This window comes from Diospyros lotus, chromosome 6 (assembly GCF_014633365.1).
Source record: "Diospyros lotus cultivar Yz01 chromosome 6, ASM1463336v1, whole genome shotgun sequence".
Taxonomy (NCBI): domain Eukaryota; kingdom Viridiplantae; phylum Streptophyta; class Magnoliopsida; order Ericales; family Ebenaceae; genus Diospyros; species Diospyros lotus.
In genome coordinates, this window is record NC_068343.1 from 38,219,056 (window position 1) to 38,238,165 (window position 19,110).

At 39.6% G+C, this 19,110-nt stretch overlaps 1 long non-coding RNA gene across 1 annotated transcript; it reads right to left on the minus strand.

Annotated features, from left to right (window-relative positions):
* Nucleotides 1–10,906: 10,906 nt before the first annotated feature.
* Nucleotides 10,907–12,242, minus strand: LOC127803975 (uncharacterized). The gene is made up of 3 exons (XR_008023632.1): nucleotides 12,091–12,242; nucleotides 11,702–11,754; nucleotides 10,907–11,117 (listed from the first exon to the last, which is right to left on the minus strand). It is a non-coding gene; the product is annotated as an uncharacterized LOC127803975 (long non-coding RNA).
* Nucleotides 12,243–19,110: the final 6,868 nt, after the last annotated feature.

Below are 19,110 nucleotides of genomic sequence, written 5' to 3' on the forward strand. Positions count from 1 at the left end.
ATGCATTGGCATCACATTTATTTTCATGTTCATACTATTGTCATTGCACCCTTATTGAGCTTAATAGCTCATGAGATTTTTATCCTCACCATGTAGGTATCTCATGTGCAAGAAGGAAGGGAGTTTTGCAAAGTTAAGTGTTTAAAGCAAGGAAGAAAGCAAGAGAAGTAGTGTTTATGTATTTTATGCTTAAGTGTTGTATTTATTTGTTAATGTGTAATGAAGGCTAAATGTGGGGAAAAGGGGGCAAACTTGAATGTTTTGGAACCCCCTTGGTATGAGAAAGGGTTCTGGAAAATGTGGAATTTCAGTTCCAAAAAAAAAAAAGAAAAAGCATTGTGGCAGTGTGCTGGCCGGGGGCGCGCTTGGGCGCGCCCGCGCGCAGCTGGTGAGCGCGGGCGGCCTGCGCGCATGGCCGCGCGGCCAGCGCCCGCGCATGGCCGAGCGGCCAGCGCCCGCGGCTGGTGCGCGCGGCCGGCGCCGTGGCCGATGCGCGCGCGGCCCCGCGCTGGGGGGGGCGCGGCCAGCTGCCGTGCACACCCCCCCCCCCTTTTTGCTGCTGTTGGGTATTTTTTTTCCTTTATTATTTTATTTTAATTTAATTTTTGTTTATTTGAATATATGATATTATTTTGGAAATTCTTAAATAATTTATATTTAAATAAATAAATAAATGAGTATTTAGCCTCTAAATTGATTATTAAATTAATATAAATTTGAGGCAATCGTGGGGAAAATTTTCTATATTTTGGAAAATTAAATAATGGAGTATTCTCCTTAAATTTTGGAAATTGGATGAGGATGCCTTGAGGTTGTATTTCAAAAATTAATTTCCTAATGGTTGGAAAATTATGGAAATTTTGAAATAATTAAAGGGGAAAATCAGTGGAGATTTATGAGGAAAATTTATTTAAATTTTTCTAAAGAAATATTAATCCAAACATTCTCCAAGGGAATTGAAAGTGAGATAAATGAGATAATGGTTGGGGCAAAGAAAGGAAAAATTATTTTCTTATAATTAAGGCATTATGCCATAATTTACTTGAAGCTAGAGAGTTATAGCTTATTTTCTTTCGATCCTGGGAGGTCACCCTAAACTCTTCATTAAAGAGCTTGAGAAGGAGTGACGATTGCGAGGTTTCGGGTTTTAATAGGTCGCTTGATAATTCCCGGACCCTCGAGCGGAGCGAAGAAAGGGCAAAACCTAGTTCCCACCTAGGTCGTTTCCCGTTAAAACGTAGCCGTCTCTTCATCTTTGTCCTAGCATGTGAATAGTAAGTTGGCTATTCGTGAGTAACACCAGTAGGTGGGAGCGGGGCGTTACAGACCGTGCCTATTGCGTATGACTCATTAGGCTTCCGAATATGTTGGCAATGTATCGGTACAAACACATAAGACAAGATTGGCCTCTAGCAAGGCATCATGTCTACTCAATTATTCAGAAGGATTCACAATCCGCAAATAACCTTTCACGAGCATGGTTACCACGTAAGTCGATCCTCTCGTCAATGCATCTTATGTGATCTCAAGTATGGCGATGTGTTGTTTGATAATGATCACATGAGTTTTCTTCGGTCTTCCGGATATCTTTACTTAATTAGAAAGTAAATCAATAACTCCTTATTGATCTCCTTCACCATGGCCATGGATTTAAAGTGAATATCCACCGAAGGCGCCTTAGATACATCATCCTCTATCAAGGGATAGACGAGTCCCATCTTGGTTATACACCCATCTCCATAAGCCTCACGATATACCCAACGATCGCCCACATGCAGCCTTTGTCTAGGCCCATCGAAACGATGTCAAAGCATACCGGTCTTCTTATGAGATGACTGTGACAACCTCAGGTTCAAGGATTAGTTACACCCATCTCGTATGAGAATTCCATCAACATATAACCAAAATTGATTCTCATGGCGAGTCATGTCCAGTGACACATTCTACAACATTGGTCACCTATGTACTTGTCTAGGCATCCTCATGCCTATGTGTGTGAGACCCTCATTGCTATCACATAGCAAAAACATAGCACATACAAGTCTTACCGCAATTGTCAATGTCCATTCTTGACATTGCTACGACTTGGGACGTTTAATGATGTCTAGAAACTGTGATGCATCATCTCATATCTTTATAGATTATTCACAGTATACATCATATGGACTTCTATCTAGTTTCATTCGGTTATTACAATAATAACAAGAAACTAATAGAATGACTTCTTGTGAATTTGAACAACTCCTTATTCAAATAATAAACATGATTACAATTGTCAATGTACAACATGCCAAATCTGATTGGGTCTATAGCACCTACACTAACACGCTAGTCCTCCATATGGCCATAGGTCCACTAGATCTCACATCCCGCAAGTGATAACCACTACATGCAAATGCTACATAAAAACATTATCAAACATATTTACCAACTTGCAAGGCCACCTCCACATGGGGCCATCCCTTATCTGGCTAGAAGCCTCTTCTGCCTCTGCACGAACTCCAAGCTCTTCTAGGTTCACTGCCTCCCCAGTCGAACTATAACACCCCATGTTTTCGTGAAATTGCCATGTATTTTAAGTGAGTTTAAAATACCGAAAAATATGTTTGAAATGGCAACAAGTGACCGAATCAGTCGTAGGGAGTACCCTAGAGCTTAGATACCTAAGGTTAAAGGTATATTTTTGACAAGCGTCTCGAGGCGAGATTTATGACGCTAAAAGAAATCAAATCAGAAATGGTTTTCGGTTAAGCTAAGTTATAGCCTAAAAGACCGAATGATGGTAAGGGGTTTTCGAAAAATTGTATATATTGAATAATTATGAGTTATTAATTTTAGAATTTTAAGTATCTCAATAAATTTGATGTCTGAGGGTGTAATTGTAATTAGAGAATTATCCAAACGAAATAAGGATAAAAATTAAGAGTTTATGTGGTAAAATGTTAAAGTTGAGGACATGAAATAAGGGCCAAAGTGTTATTTGAAAGAAGTTTGGGGTTTTAGTTTGGATTTCAAAAGTTCAACTCATTCTAGTTTTGGATTTCAAAAGCCACTCAATTATGGCTTTGAGTCTTTGGATTTCAAAAGCCATGGCTAAGATTTTGACAAGTGGCATAATGTGATTGGTTGGAGAAATCTATAAAAAGGCACCATGGGTTCTTCTCAAATCATTCCAACCAAGTTTGAGGAGTGAAGCACTCTAAGAGGATGAGTTTGCTCTAGAGAGAGAGAAGGGAGTTCGGCAAGAAGGCGGGAAGAAAGAGGCGAAGAAGCGGCGGAGAACGAGCCTCGTCGGAGTTGCGGGTTTTCGCCGGAATTTGTCAAAATCAGTCATCAAAAAAGTGAGGTAAGTCCAATTTTTTTTTTTTTTTTTGATAATACTGTAGAGGGGGAAGAGAGGGTCGCGTAGGTTCAAACGGGGGTCGAATTGGAGTTAAAATGAAGAAGTTATGGCCGAAATACCAACCCGAGGCGAAGCAGTCCGAGACTGCTGTGCAGCGCGTGAGATACACACGCCGAATAATAGCTGTGCGTGAAGGCGCATGGCTAGCCTTCTTGGGGCGCATGAGGGGTCATTTTTCCATGAAATTTTCCAATTATACCCCTAATTTAATACCCTTCAACCCTGTGTAAAAATATTTAGGGTTAGATTTACCAAAACGCATGTTTTCTGCAGAAACCTAGGCCATTTGCTATGAAATTATACCATTGAAGAGATAAACCAACAAGGTGAGACTTCTATACTCAAAATCCTATTTTTTATTCTCTTATGAGATACTTCTATTGCATGAGACGTGTTTTGTGAAGTTCCTGTACATAAACTCTTGTTATTCTCTTACGTGAAATCATGCTGCATATATGAACTGTATTTTTCTGAAAAATATATGTTGTTGGCTTTTTAACTATTGCATTTATAAAATTCGTGTGACCATACAGTTGTACCTATCTGTTGTTGGTTGAGGGCAAAAGTCGGATATCCCCCTAGAGGCGCTATGCGTGTGCCATCGAGAAAGCTCTCGTGGGGAAGACCGTGAGTCTAAGGAATAACGGATGTGGTGCTTGCATGAGCGCTATGAGGTCGGGCCGAAGTGACATGGTTAGGGACCTCCCGAGAGGAGCTATGCGTGCGCCATTGAGAAAGCTCTCGTTGGAGGAGGCTAACGTGTCCATGAGGCACTTCGGAGTAGTTCTCCTTGTCTTCTCATACATTTTATACCTGATCATGCATCGATATAAACTGTTTTTTTTTTTTATTTTCTCACTAGAAGATTCATCTTCTAATTGGACTATGTCCCTGGAATATTCAAACGTTCCAGGTTCGACGAGCGGCTATAAGGGAAAGGAGGTTGCTGAAGAATTAGCTTAAATTACTACTTGTAGCATGTTTAGCATATTTTTATTTATGTGCGAATCTATGTAATTTTGGATATGTTTAAGATGATCAGTTATCAGTTGCTAGAGATGACGTCCATGTAACATATTTTGTAAACGTCTTGAACGATTTTTAAAGAATTATGGTTGTGAACCATATCAGGTTCGATCTAGCTTCCGCATCTGAAATTTTAACACCTGTCTTAGCTATTTAATATTGGGTTTATTAAGCTGAGAAGGTTAAAATTAAGGTTTTGGGGAATTTGTGTGATGTATGGCAGCGATTGCAGTATGAAAATTTTTATATTCCCGAAATCCTAAGTTATAACACGCTCAAGAAATTTGGGGTGTTACAGTTGGTATCAGAGCGAACCTAAGGAAAAGTTCGCATGTGGCTAGATGAGTAAAGCCACCATAAGTTTTGGGAATTAGGTTAGGATTTTTGAAATATTTAGTGGCATACTCTTGTTGCTTATTCAAATTGAATTGTGCCATGCCGTGATGAATTAATAGATCGCCATGTCTCCTTGCCAAATGGTGAATACAAGAAGGAACAGGCGCGAGAGAGGCAATGGTGAAGAAAGCAACACAAACCCGCACCCAGGAGGTGGTGTGGAAGGTCAAAGAGATGCACGAGCTGACCTCAGTGAAGGCCGGATTGATAGGATCGAGAGAATCCTAGAAGGCATGGCTGGGCGAATTTTGGAGTTGTAGCCCGAGCAAAGAAGAGTAGATTCCTTGGAGAGGTATCTACGACAAAACCCGCCAGTGTTTCGAGGAAAACCGGTAGATGACCCCGCAATTAGTGAATACTGGTTGGACCAAACCGAGAAGATCCTACAAAGATTAAGAATCTTGAATGAGGACAAGGTCGAGTGTGCGACCTATATGCTAGAAGAGGAAGCTGCTCAATGGTGGAGGTCTGTGCAGCGAGCGATACCTAACCGGACAGGATCTCAAGGGTCGGCGACAAACGTAGAATTGGGGGAGGCACCCCAGATGTCATGGGAACGGTTTAAGGAACTGTTCAACGGGAAATTCTTTCCCACTTGCTGAAAGTTGGCTAGAGCTCGAGAGTTTATGAACTTATGCCAAGGGCCAAATATGTTTGTGGCTCAATACGAGGCTGAATTTTTATGGTTAATCAAGTATATGCCGTTGTACGGGATGGATGATGTGGAAAAGGGGCAAAAATTCTTACAAGGCTTACGAATCGAATTTCAACAGCTGATGAGCCTGGTCTATGTGGAGTCTTATACAGACATAGTTTTCAAAGCTATGATAGCTGAGGAGAATATGACGCGAGTGGAAGAACTAAAGGCTGCGACAGTTCAAGTTGGAGGACAATTAGAGAAATCCCACTCGACTATGGGACCCCGGGATGCGAAGATCGTGAAAAAGGGAAAGGCATGCTTTAAATGCAAGAACAGGCACCCGGGCAAGAGGTGCGATGGCCAAAGTATTATCTGTTACACCTATGGACAACCCGAGCATACTTCCAGAAATTGCTCAAAGGGAACGGTCCAAGAAGGTAAAGCCATAGCAGCAACACCAGTGACTGTGATCTGCTACAATTGCAACCATCACGGGCACATCTCAAGGAATTGCCCAAAGAAGAAAGAACAGCTGCTAAAGATTGAAGAGGGAAAAGGGACCAGACAGGGGCGAGTTTATAATTTGACCAAAGAAGACATAGAGGCGAATCCTGCAGTTATCCAAGGTACTCTCTTCATTTTGGATACTCCTGTGCATGCATTGATAGATCCAGGGTCTACTCATTCTTTTATATCACATGCTTTGGTTAGGAGTTTGAGAGTAGAAACCGAGTCTATGGGGTGTCTTATGGTGATTTCGACACCTATGGGAAAAAGTATGAAGTTCTAAAAAATGGTGAGGGGATGTGAAATTAGCCTGAGTAATGTTTGGTTCCAGGCTGATCTGATTCTGTTAGAAGTATATGACTTCGACATAATCTTGGAGATGGACTTCTTGTCCAAATACGATGCAATATAGACTGTCGTGGGAAGATAATGACCATAAGAAAACCCAAGGAAGGGTGGGTTAAATTTCGGGGACAAGGCGACCCCGAGGTCATAAAGATGATTTCGGTAATGAATGCAGCAAAGTTGTTAAGCCAAGGAGCTCATGGATTCATAGCTTATGCTCAGTTAGAAGAAAGAAAGGTACCGAAGCTCAATGAGGTGCGAGTGGTACGAGAATATGAGGACGTGTTTCCAGAAGAATTACCGGGACTACCTCCACCTCGGGAAATCGAATTCTCAATTGAGTTAGTGCCAGGAACCCAACCGATATCAATTCCGCCATACCGGATGGCTCCGACAGAGATGAAAGAATTAAAGAGTCAGCTACAAGAGTTAACTGATAAGGGGTTCATTAGGCCAAGCACGTCGACATGGGGTGCACCAGTGCTATTTGTAAAGAAGAAAGACGGGAGTCTAAGGATGTGCATTGACTACCGTTAGCTAAATAAAGCCACAGTAAAGAACAAGTATCCGCTCCCAAGGATAGATGAGTTGTTTGATCAACTGTAGGGAGCGAAGGTGTTCTCGAAGATCGATTTGAGATCCGGATATTATCAGTTGAGAATTAAACCAGATGATGTTCCGAAGACGGCATTTCGGTCAAGGTATGGCCATTTTGAGTATTTTGAAATGCCATTTGGATTAACTAATGCTCCAGCAGCGTTTGTGGATCTTATGAATAGAGTGTTCAAGCCCTACCTGGATCAGTTTGTGATCATCTTCATAGATGATATATTGGTGTATTCTTCAAATGAGAGTGACCACGAGGAACACTTGAGAATAGTGTTAGGAACCCTCAAGAAACACCAATTCTATGCCAAGTTCTCGAAGTGCGAGTTCTGGTTATCCCAAGTGGCGTTTCTTGGGCATGTGATCTCAGCCAAAGGAATCTCAGTGGATCCAGCTAAGATTGAGACTGTTAAAGAATGGAAGCAACCGACGTGTGTGACCGAAGTACGAAGCTTTTTGGGATTGGCGGGCTATTATCGAAGATTCGTGGAAGGGTTTTCGAAGATAGCTGCACCTATGACGAAGCTTAAACGGAAGGAGGTCAAGTTTGAATGGACTGCAAAGTGCGAGGAAAGCTTTTAGGAGCTCAAGGACAGACTGACCTCGGCACCTGTGCTGGCAATGCCTAGTGAGCCTGGTGGATATGTTGTATACACCGATGCTTCGAAGGTGGGTTTGGGCTGTGTATTGATGCAGCATGGTCGGGTGATCGTGTAACGACCCATTAGAGGGCCCAGTATTTATTCAGGAATTATTTAATTAATTATTGAAGTATTGATTAAGAGATTTTGCCAATTAATTATTTAATGTGGCAATTTAGAGATTTTGAAGGAAAAGAATAGCATTTATTTCTTTTTAATGTTGGAGTTAAAGGAATTTGCCAAGGTGGCAATTTAGATTTTTAATTGAGAGAATAGTATTTAAATAGCATTGAAATGACATTTATTTTGTGGAAATTAAATGCAAGGGCATGAAGGTAATTTTGGAGTTTTATTTTTAATAGAGAGTGTTAATAATAATTTTTGTATTATTATTAATCAAGTGAGATTATGTATTTAAAGGAGAATGAGAATCCATGTATGAGATGGATTTGGATTGAGAGTCTCCTAGTTAGATTTAGAGAAGGAATCCAAGTTGTAGAAAAAATGTGATCTAGGGCTTTATGTCTATATATAGAGCCAATTAGCTTAGTTTTTCTTCACGTCGTGTGAAGAACAGAAAGGCCAAGAGATAGCAGAGGCTTGCTAGAGTCTTCAGGATCGCTCCAAGGTTCGATAAGAGAGTTCTTTCAGGCAAGTATTCTTCCTGTAATCCCTTCCATTACAGGTTCATATCAATTTTTCAGATTATCCCAGTTCTTCATTGAGTTCTCAGATTTTATATCAATAAGCAGAGACATATATATATATATATATGCATATAACATTGAAGTTATGAGTAAGTTCTATTATTCCTTATCCATTTTGGATTGCAAGTTCCAGTAATCCTTATCCATTTTGGATTGCAAGTTCCATTAATTCTTATCCATTTTGGATTGCAAGTTCTATTAATCCTCATCCATTTTGGATTGCAAGTTCCATTAATCCTCATCCATTTTGGATTGCAAGTTCCATTAATCCTTATCCATTTTGGATTGCAAGTTCCAGTAATCCTTATCCATTTTGGATTGCAAGTTTTATTAATCCTCATCCATTTTGGATTACATGTTCTATTAATCCTTATCCATTTTGGATTGCAAGTTCTATTACTCTAAGTTCTAATATCCGGATACCTTGTATCGTATCCGAATGTATCTAAAGTTCTTCAAGTATGATATCCGGATGGTTTGTTTATACATCTGGAAAGGTCAAGATAATATCTAGATGTCTCGCCTGATATCTGGATGCGTCCCTCAAAAGTTGAATTTTTCATTCGAATAGTCCCCAGTTATATCAGAATGCATCAGTGAGATATCTGGATGACCAGAATCATATTCGGATGTCCTAGTTCATATCTGAATACATCCCAGCATATCCGAATAGCTTCTGCTTTGAATGTCAGTGTATCCGGATGAGCCTTCTTCATATCCGGATGTCTTTCATCATATCCGGATATCCTTCCTGATATCCGGATGACTTTTCCAGAAATCCAATTTAGCTTCCAGTGAGTCCTAATTCAAGTTTAATTCAATTAATGTATTCAATACCTTCCAACATTGAATTCATAAGCCAGAACATGACAAGTTAATCATACCCATACCCTAAATCATAGTTCATTGAATCTTTGTATTCTAATATATAGATGAAGATCATATCATGTTCAGCATTATTATAACATGATCAGCATTATTTTGTGAGAGTATGTGCATACATTTTGGTATGAGCATTGAGCATGACTTTATATGGAGCACTACATATCGTGTGCTAGCATTGCATTGCATTATGCGCGCCAGGCGGCTTGTCCGCGGGGATCCCATCAGTTTCAGTTTCAGCTCAGTTTATGAGTTGCTCACCTGGTGGCAACCAGGGGGCTAGGGGCTTTGCCCACAATATGTGCTTACAGTTTTTATGTATGCAAGTTTCAGATCAGACAGGTATGTATTATCAGATTATGTGGGCCTATGAGCCAAAGTTGCATACCTGCATTTAATTTACAATTTATGTGCATTACATTTTTATTAATGCAAACAGACAGTGATTATACAGTACAAGTTCAGTGAGTTATCAATATCGATATTCTTCGATTCAGCTTTAGTATTCTTTCTAGCTTATTACTTGTTGAGCTTTTGTAGCTCACCTTGTACTCTTCACCCCTCCAGGTTCTAGCAGGGGAGTACCAGATATGGGGCCTAGCAGCAGTGGTCTATAGTGTGTGTATATGTGGAGCCGCTCAAGATAAAAGATGTCTGGGAGTCTGTTGAGTTCTATAGAGTTTTCTCAGTTTAGATCTATTTTATATTTCAGCTGAGGGATTGTCCCTTAGACAGAGTTTATGCTTTTCAGTTTGTAATGTCTCAGAGTTTTTATTCCAGTTGATTGAGATGTTCAGCTATGGTATCAGATTTCAGTTTATCAGCTAGTTTATTTTATTATCCCCAGTAGCACCTCTTCTCGGTCAGTTTTAGGAGAGGGGGTGTTACATTATTGGTATCAGAGCGGTGTTTTGAGAAGTCTCCCGTACACATGTAGGATGTTGGGTAGAGTTAGGACTTGTGTCCGTCAGTTAAACATGTTGGCCTAATTAGCAGTATTCTAACCGTAAGTGGTGATGCAGAAAGATGAGTAATAGAGATGGATGACCCCGTACTTGCAGTCAGGCTACTTCTATTCCAGATGAGGTTCTAGTATCCACACCAGGCTCACCAGGAGAGTCTAGTCGAGATCTACAGCAGCAAATAGTTGAGATGCGAGGTATGTTAGCAGGATTGATAAGGGTGATAGATACCCTAGTTACTAATTAGGTAAGGGAATCACAAGTTCCCCAAGAAGTAGGAGGTAGTAGAGGCGATAAGCCAGTTGCTCCAACAACTCTAGTTGTGGAGGCAGATACAGGGAGTCAGCTATTAAAGGATTTCATCACCTTCCAACCATCAGTATTCCATGAAGGCACAGATGCAGCAGTAGTTGAGAATTGGATGCTATCGATTGTATGGACGATCGCCGAGTGCGACTTAGCACATTCTTGTTTAAAGGTGATGCCGAGAGATAGTGGAAGACCGCCCGCCAGAGGTTGGTAATCAAGAACTCACATGGGTCAAATTTCATCAAGTATTCAATGATGCTTATTGGCCAGCATGTAACACCCCAAATTTCTTGAGCGTGTTATAACTTAGGATTTCAGGAATATAAAAATTTTTCATATAACAATAGCTGTCATACATCACACAATATCCCAAAAATCCAAATTTACACATTCTCAGCTTAACAAACCCAATAATCGAATAGCTAAGACAGGCGTTAAAATTTTGAATGCGGAAGATAGATCGAACCTGATATGGTTTACAACCATATCATTTTATTTATCATAAAATTGTTCAAGACGTTTACAAAATGAATTACATGGACATCATCTCTCGCAAGATATAACTGAACGTCTTAAACATATCCAAGACATACATAGGTTCGCATATAAATGAAAATATTCTAAACATGCTATAGACAGCAAATTAAACTTATTCTTCAGCTACCTCCTTTCCTTTAGAGCCGCTCGTCGAACCTGGAACGTTTGAATATTCCAGGGACATAGTCCAATTAGAAGATGAATCTTCTAGTGAGAAACTCCAAAAACAGTTTATATCGATGCATGATCAGGTATAAAATGTATGAGGAAACAACGAGAACTACTCCGAAGTGCCTCGTGAACACGTTAGCCTCCTCCAACGAGAGCTTTCTCAATGGCGCACGCATAGCGCCTCTCGGGAGGTCCCTAACCATGTCACTTTGGCCCGACTTCATAGCACTCATGCAAGCACCACATCCGTTGTTCCTTAAGCTCACGGTCTTCCCCACGAGAGCTTTCTGGATGGCGCACGCATAGCGCCTCTCGGGGGATATCCGACTTTTGCCCTCAGCCAACAATAGATAGGTACAACAGTATGGCCACACGAATTTTATAAATGCAACAGTTAAAAAGTCAATAGCATATAATTTTCAGAAAAATACATTTCATATATGCATCATGATTTCACGTAAGAGAATAACATGCATTTATGTGTAAGAACTTCATAAAACACGTCTCATGTAATAGAAGGCTCTCATAAGAGAATAAAAAAAATAGGATTTGGAGTATAGGAGTCTCACCTTGTTGAGTTATCTCTTCGACGATATAATTTTATAGCAAACGGCCTAGGTTTCTGCAGAAAATATATGTTTTGGTAAATCTAACCTCAAATATTTTTATATATAGTTGAAGGGTATTAAAGTAGGGGTATAACTGAAAATTTTCATGTAAAAAGGACCTCTCACGCGCCCTCACGCGCCCCAAGAATGATGGCCACGCGCCCCCACGCGCAGCCATTATTTGGCGCGTGTAACTCACGCGCAGGCACCAGATTCCGAACAGCAACGTGTCGGTTTGGTATTTCGGCAATATCTCCCTCGTTTTAACTCCGATTCGACCCCCGTTTGAACCTACGGGACCCTCTCTTCCCCCTATACAATATTATCAAAAAAAATCAGACTTATCTCACTTTTTTTCTGACTGATTTTGGCGAATTCCGGCGAAGACCCGCAACTCCGACGAGGCTCGTTCTCCGCCGCTTCTTCGCCGCTTTCTTCCCGCCTTCTTGCCGAACCTCCTTCTCTCTCTCTAGAGTAAGCTCCTCCTCTTAGAGTGCTTCACTCCTCAAATTTGTTTGGAATGGTTTGAGAGCAACTCAAGGTGCCTATTTATAGAATCCTTCAACCAATGGTGTTATGCCACTTGTCACAATCTTAGCCATGGACTCCAAAGATCCAAAGCCATAATTGAGTGGCTTTTGAAATCCAAAACTAGAATTAATCCATCTTTTGAAATCCAAGCTAAAACCCTAAACTTCTTTCGAATAACACTTTGGCCCATATTTCAAGTTTTCAACTTTAACATTTCACCACCTAAGCTCATAATTTCATCATTCTTTCATTTGGATAATTTCTCTAATTAGAATTATACCCTCAAACATCAAATTTATCGAGATACTTAAAATCCCAGAATTATTAACTCAAAATTACTCAATATATACGATTTTTCGGAAGCCCCTTACCATCATTCGGTATTTTTAGGTTATAACTTAGCTTAACCGAAAACCATTTCTGATTTGATTTCTTTCAGTGCAATAAGTCTCACCTCGAGACGCTCGTTAAAATTATACCTTTGTCCTTAGGTATCTAAGCTCTAGGGCACTCCCTGCGACTGATTCGGTCACTTGTTGCCATTTCAAATATATTTTTTGGTATTTTAACTCACTTATAATACGTGGCAATTTCACGAAAATATAGAGTGTTATACAGCATGGGTCAAGGACCAAAATTTTTTTTGAGTTGGTGTAAGGTACCAAGACAGTGGCCCAAGGTGAGATAGAGTTTACAGCCTTGACTAGATAAGCCTCAGAGTTAGTGTCTACTAAAGCTAAGAAGGCTGTTAAATCTCAGAGAGGATTGCGTGTTGATATTTGCCACGCATTTGGAGTAGCTCAGTGTGTGGATTATGCCACGGTAGTTCAGCAAGCATATGTTATCAAGAGAAATGTTTGAGAATTGCGAGATCGAGGTACATGATAAGAAGCTATTTCGGAGACTTGGTAATTCTTGATGTTAGGAATTTTGATTTGATCCTTGGCATGGATTGATTGTCACGGCATTACGCAAGAGTTGACCGTCAATGGATGATTATTGAATTTGATCTTCCGTGGTAGCCGGTTCAGATATATAAAAGAGTCAAGCCTATGTCTATGATTCCTATAATCTTGGTGATGAAAGTTGAGAAGCTGATGCGTGATGGATGCGAGGCTTATCTAGCCTTTGTAACCATTGATGAGGGAAGCAAGAGGAAGTTGTTTGAGGTGCCAGTAGTACGAGATTTCTCATATGTTTTTCTTGATGAATTACTAGGATTACCTCATCGGAGAGGAGCAGGGTTTACTATTGAGTTATTGCTTGGTACATAGCCTATCTCTAAGGCTCCATATCAAATGGCACCCAAAGTTGAAGGACCAGTTAGAAGAATTAATAGAGAAAGGGTTTTATCTAACCTAGTTCATCCCTATGGGGTGCACCAATATTGTTCGTAAGGAAGAAAGATGGATCTTTAAGGTTGTGGATAGATTATTGCCAGTTGAATCAAGTGACAATGAAGAATAAGTATCCTTTACCTCTAGTGGATGACTTATATATTAAACCAGTTATAAAGAGCTAAAGGATTCTTGAAGATAGATTTAAGATCAGGATATCATCAGGGTGAGTCATAGATGATAATATTCAGAAGACCACATTCAGAACTCGCTATGGACACTACGAGTTTGTGATGATACCATTTGGGTTAACTAATGCCCCAATTGTTTTCATGGATTTAATGAACCAAGTTTTACGTGAGTACCTAGATTGCTTCATTATTGTCTCCATAGATGATATTTTAGTTACTCACCCAGTGTAGAGGAGCATACAGAGCATCCTACTTCGGTACTACAGGGGCTCAGGGAAGAGCAACTATATGCCAACTTTAGTAAGTGTGAGTTCTGGCTCACTTAGATTGGATTTCTAGGCCATGTGGTGTCTGGAGATGGCATTTTAGTAGATCTAGACAGGACTAAAGCAGTTTGGATTGGCCAAGGCCTACGACAGTGACAGAAATACATAGTTTTCTAGGTCTTGCAGGCTATTATAGGCGATTCATTGAGGGATTTGATCATTTACCTTCCCCTATGACTAAGATAACAAGGAAATGAGAGAAGTTGGAATGGAATGACACGTGTGAACGTGCTTTCCAAGAATTGAAGCAGAAGTTGACTACTGCACCAGTTTTAGCTATACCAAGAAGTTGAGAGAAATATTCCATTTACAGTGATGCCTCCCATTTAGGATTGGGATGCGTATTGATGTAAGAAGTTTGAGTTAATGCTTATGCTTCCAGATAATTGAAGAAACACGAGGTGATCTACCCTACCCATGATTTAGATTTGGCAGTAGTAGTATTTGCATTAAAGATATAGCGACACTATTTATATGGTGAGAAGGTTGAGATTTATACAGATCATAAGAGTTTACATTATCTTCTATCCCAAAAAGAATTGAACATGAGGCAAAGATGTTGGGTCGAGTTATTTAAAGATTTCGACTATGAGATTCTATATCATCCAAGAAGGGTTAACGTAGTAGTCGATGCTTTGAGTCGGCGAGGAGCTTTTATGGCTACGATGATGGTTCAAGAATGGAAGTTAATGGAGAAATTGAGTGCTCTATCTATCTCAGTCCCAGATGATAGTACAGTGATGAGTTGCGCTTATATGAGGGTGCAACCTGAGTTGTTTGATTTAATCATGGACCAGCAATCAAAAGATAAGAAGTTGGCTCAGATTTAAGCAAATATTGAGAAATTTTCTCCTTTGGGATATACACTATGGAGTGATGGTATACTTTTATTTCAAGGATGTATTTGTATACCCGATGATGGAAATCTTAAGTAAAGAGATTTTGAGTAAAGCGCATAAGAGTCGTTACATTATTCATTCAGGTGTTGCGAAGATGAACCACGACCTAAAGCAACAATATTAGTGGAGTAGTATGAAGAAAGATGTAGCTAAATATGTTTGGCAGTGTTTAGTATGCCATCAAGTTAAAGTGGCCAGCAGGTTTATTACTTCCATTACCTAATCTAGAGTGAAAGTGGGATAATGTTCCTATGGATTTTGTGATGGGTTTACCTAGGACGACAAGAGGCTATGATGCTATATGGGTGATTGTGGATCGTTTGACCAAGTCAACCCATTTTCTACCTATTAAGAAGACTTACCCATTGAATAGGTTTGAAAGAATTTATATTGAGGAGATCGTGAAGTGACACGGTGTTCCCTCTAGCATTGTATCAGATCGAAATCCTCGTTTCACTTCTCACTTTTGGGGAGCTTTGCATGATGCATTGAGATCTCAGTTGAAGTTTAGTACGGCATTTCATCTGCAGACAGATGGTCAGTCAGAAAGGACTATCAAGACTCTCGAGGACATGTTGAGAGCTTATGTTCTAGATTTCCAAGGTAGTTGGGATGAGTATCTACCTTTGGTAGAATTTGTCTACAATAATAGTTTCCATTCAAGTATTGGAATGTCCGTATGAGGATTTGTATGGGCGACCATGTCGATCACCAATATGTTGGGAAGAGATTGGAGATAAGGCTTTATTAGGTCCTAAAATTGTCAAGCAAGAAAAGATCCAAGTGATCAAAGCAAGAATGAAAATAGCCCAAGACAGACAAAAGAGCTATGCAGATAAGTGACGACAAGACCTCAAGTTTGAGGTAGGCAACCATGTTTGGTTGAGGGTCATGCCTAATAAAGGAGTTCACAGATTTGGCGTAACAGGGAAGCTTAGTCCCCATTACATTGGTTCATTTGAGATTTTGAGATAGATAAAGACTTTGGCATATGAGTTAGCTTTGCCATCTCAGTTGTCCCATGTTTATAATGTGTTTCATGTTTTGATGTTGAGGAAGTATGTGCCTGATCCTCAGCATGTGATTGATTTTCAGAATCTTGAAATTAGAGAAGATGTGTCTTATGAAGAGATGCTTATCAGTATTCTAGAGTGAAAAGAAAAGATTTTGAGGAATCGATCAATTCCTCTCGTGAAAAGTGCAATGGCAACGACACTCGTCAGAAAATGCAACCTGAGAATAAGAAGAAGAGATGACGAGTCTTTACCCCTCGTTGTTTGAGTAACCAGGTACGAATTTGGAGGACCAAATTCTTTTAAGGAGAGAAGAAATTGTAACGACCCATTAGAGGGCCCAGTATTTATTCAGGAATTATTTAATTAATTATTGAAGTATTGATTAAGAGATTTTGCCAATTAATTATTTAATGTGGCAATTTAGAGATTTTGAAGGAAAAGAATAGCATTTATTTATTTTTAATGTTGGAGTTAAAGGAATTTGCCAAGGTGGCAATTTAGATTTTTAATTGAGAGAATAGTATTTAAATAGCATTGAAATGACATTTATTTTGTGGAAATTAAATGCAAGGGCATGAAGGTAATTTTGGAGTTTTATTTTTAATAGAGAGTGTTAATAATAATTTTTGTATTATTATTAATCAAGTGAGATTATGTATTTAAAGGAGAATGAGAATCCATGTATGAGATGGATTTGGATTGAGAGTCTCCTAGTTAGATTTGGAGAAGGAATCCAAGTTGTAGAAAAAATGTGATCTAGGGCTTTATGTCTATATATAGAGCCAATTAGCTTAGTTTTTCTTCACGTCGTGTGAAGAACAGAAAGGCCAAGAGATAGCAGAGGCTTGCTAGAGTCTTCAGGATCGCTCCAGGGTTCGATTAGAGAGTTCTTTCAGGCAAGTATTCTTCCTGTAATCCCTTCCATTACAGGTTCATATCAATTTTTCAGATTATCCCAGTTCTTCATTGAGTTCTCAGATTTTATATCAATAAGCAGAGACATATATATATATATGCATATAACATTGAAGTTATGAGTAAGTTCTATTAATCCTTATCCATTTTGGATTGCAAGTTCCAGTAATCCTTATCCATTTTGGATTGCAAGTTCCATTAATCCTTATCCATTTTGGATTGCAAGTTCTATTAATCCTCATCCATTTTGGATTGCAAGTTCCATTAATCCTCATCCATTTTGGATTGCAAGTTCCATTAATCCCTATCCATTTTGGATTGCAAGTTCCAGTAATCCTTATCCATTTTGGATTGCAATTTCTATTAATCCTCATCCATTTTGGATTACATGTTCTATTAATCCTTATCCATTTTGGATTGCAAGTTCTATTACTCTAAGTTCTAATATCCGGATACCTTGTATCGTATCCGAATGTATCTAAAGTTCTTCAAGTATGATATCCGGATGGTTTGTTTATACATCTGGAAAGGTCAAGATAATATCTAGATGTCTCGCCTGATATCTGGATGCGTCCCTCAAAAGTTGAATTTTTCATTCGAATAGTCCCCAGTTATATCCGAATGCATCAGTGAGATATCCGGATGACCAGAATCATATCCGAATGTCCTAGTTCATATCCGAATACATCCCAGCATATCCGAATAGCTTCTGCTTTGAATGTCAGTGTATCCGGATGAGCCTTCTTCATATCCAGATGTCTTTCATCATATCTGGATATCCTTCCTGATATCCGGATGACTTTTCCAGAAATCCAATTTAGCTTCCAGTGAGTCCTAATTCAAGTTTAATTCAATTAATGTATTCAATACCTTCCAACATTGAATTCATAAGCCAGAACATGACAAGTTAATCATACCCATACCCTAAATCATAGTTCATTGAATCTTTGTATTCTAATATATAGATGAAGATCATATCATGTTCAGCATTATTATAACATGATCAGCATTATTTTGTGAGAGTATGTGCATACATTTTGGTATGAGCATTGAGCATGACTTTATATGGAGCACTACATATCGTGTGTTAGCATTTATGTGAGCATTGCATTGTATTATGTGCGCCAGGCGACTTGTCCGCGGGGATCCCATCAGTTTCAGTTTCAGCTTAGTTTATGAGTTGCTCACCTAGTGGCAATCAGGGGGCTAGGGGCTTTGCCCACAATATGTGCTTATAGTTTTTATGTATGCAGGTTTCAGATCAAACAGGTATGTATTATCAGATTATGTGGGCTTATGAGCCAAAGTTGCATACCTGCATTTAATTTACAATTTATGTGCATTACATTTTTATTAATGCAAACAGACAGTGATTATACAATACAAGTTCAGTGAGTTATCAGTATCGATATTTTTTGATTCAGCTTTAGTATTCTTTCTAGCTTATTACTTGTTGAGCTTTTGTAGCTCACCTTGTACTCTTCACCCCTCCAGGTTCTAGCAGGGGAGTACCAGATATGGGGCCTAGCAGCAGTGGTCTATAGTGTGTGTGTGTATGTGGAGCCGCTCAAGATAAAAGATGTCTGGGAGTCTGTTGAGTTCTATAGAGTTTTCTCAGTTTAGATCTATTTTATATTTCAGCTGAGGAATTGTCCCTTAGACAGAGTTTATGATTTTCAGTTTGTAATGTCTCAGAGTTTTTATTCCAGTTGATTGAGATGTTCAGCTATGGTATCAGATTTCAGTTTATCAGCTAGTTTATTTTATTATCACCAGTAGCACCTCTTCTCGGTCAGTTCTAGGAGAGGGGGTGTTACAGATCGCATATGGATCACGCCAGTTGAAGAGGCACGAAGTGAACTACCCAACGCATGACTTGGAGCTCGCAGCGGTGGTATATGCTTTGAAGCTATGGAGGCACTACCTATATGGAGAGACGTTCGATGTATTCACAAACCACAAAAGTCTAAGGTATGTGTTCTCGCAGAACGAGTTGAACATGAGGCAGCGACGATGGATGGAGTTCCTGAAGGACTACGACTGCACCATCTTGTATCACCCGGGGCATGCCAATGTGGTAGCTGATGCTTTGAGTAGGACTGTGCCTACTGTTATGGCCGGGTTGATGGCCCAGGAGTGGCTGTTGATTGAGGCT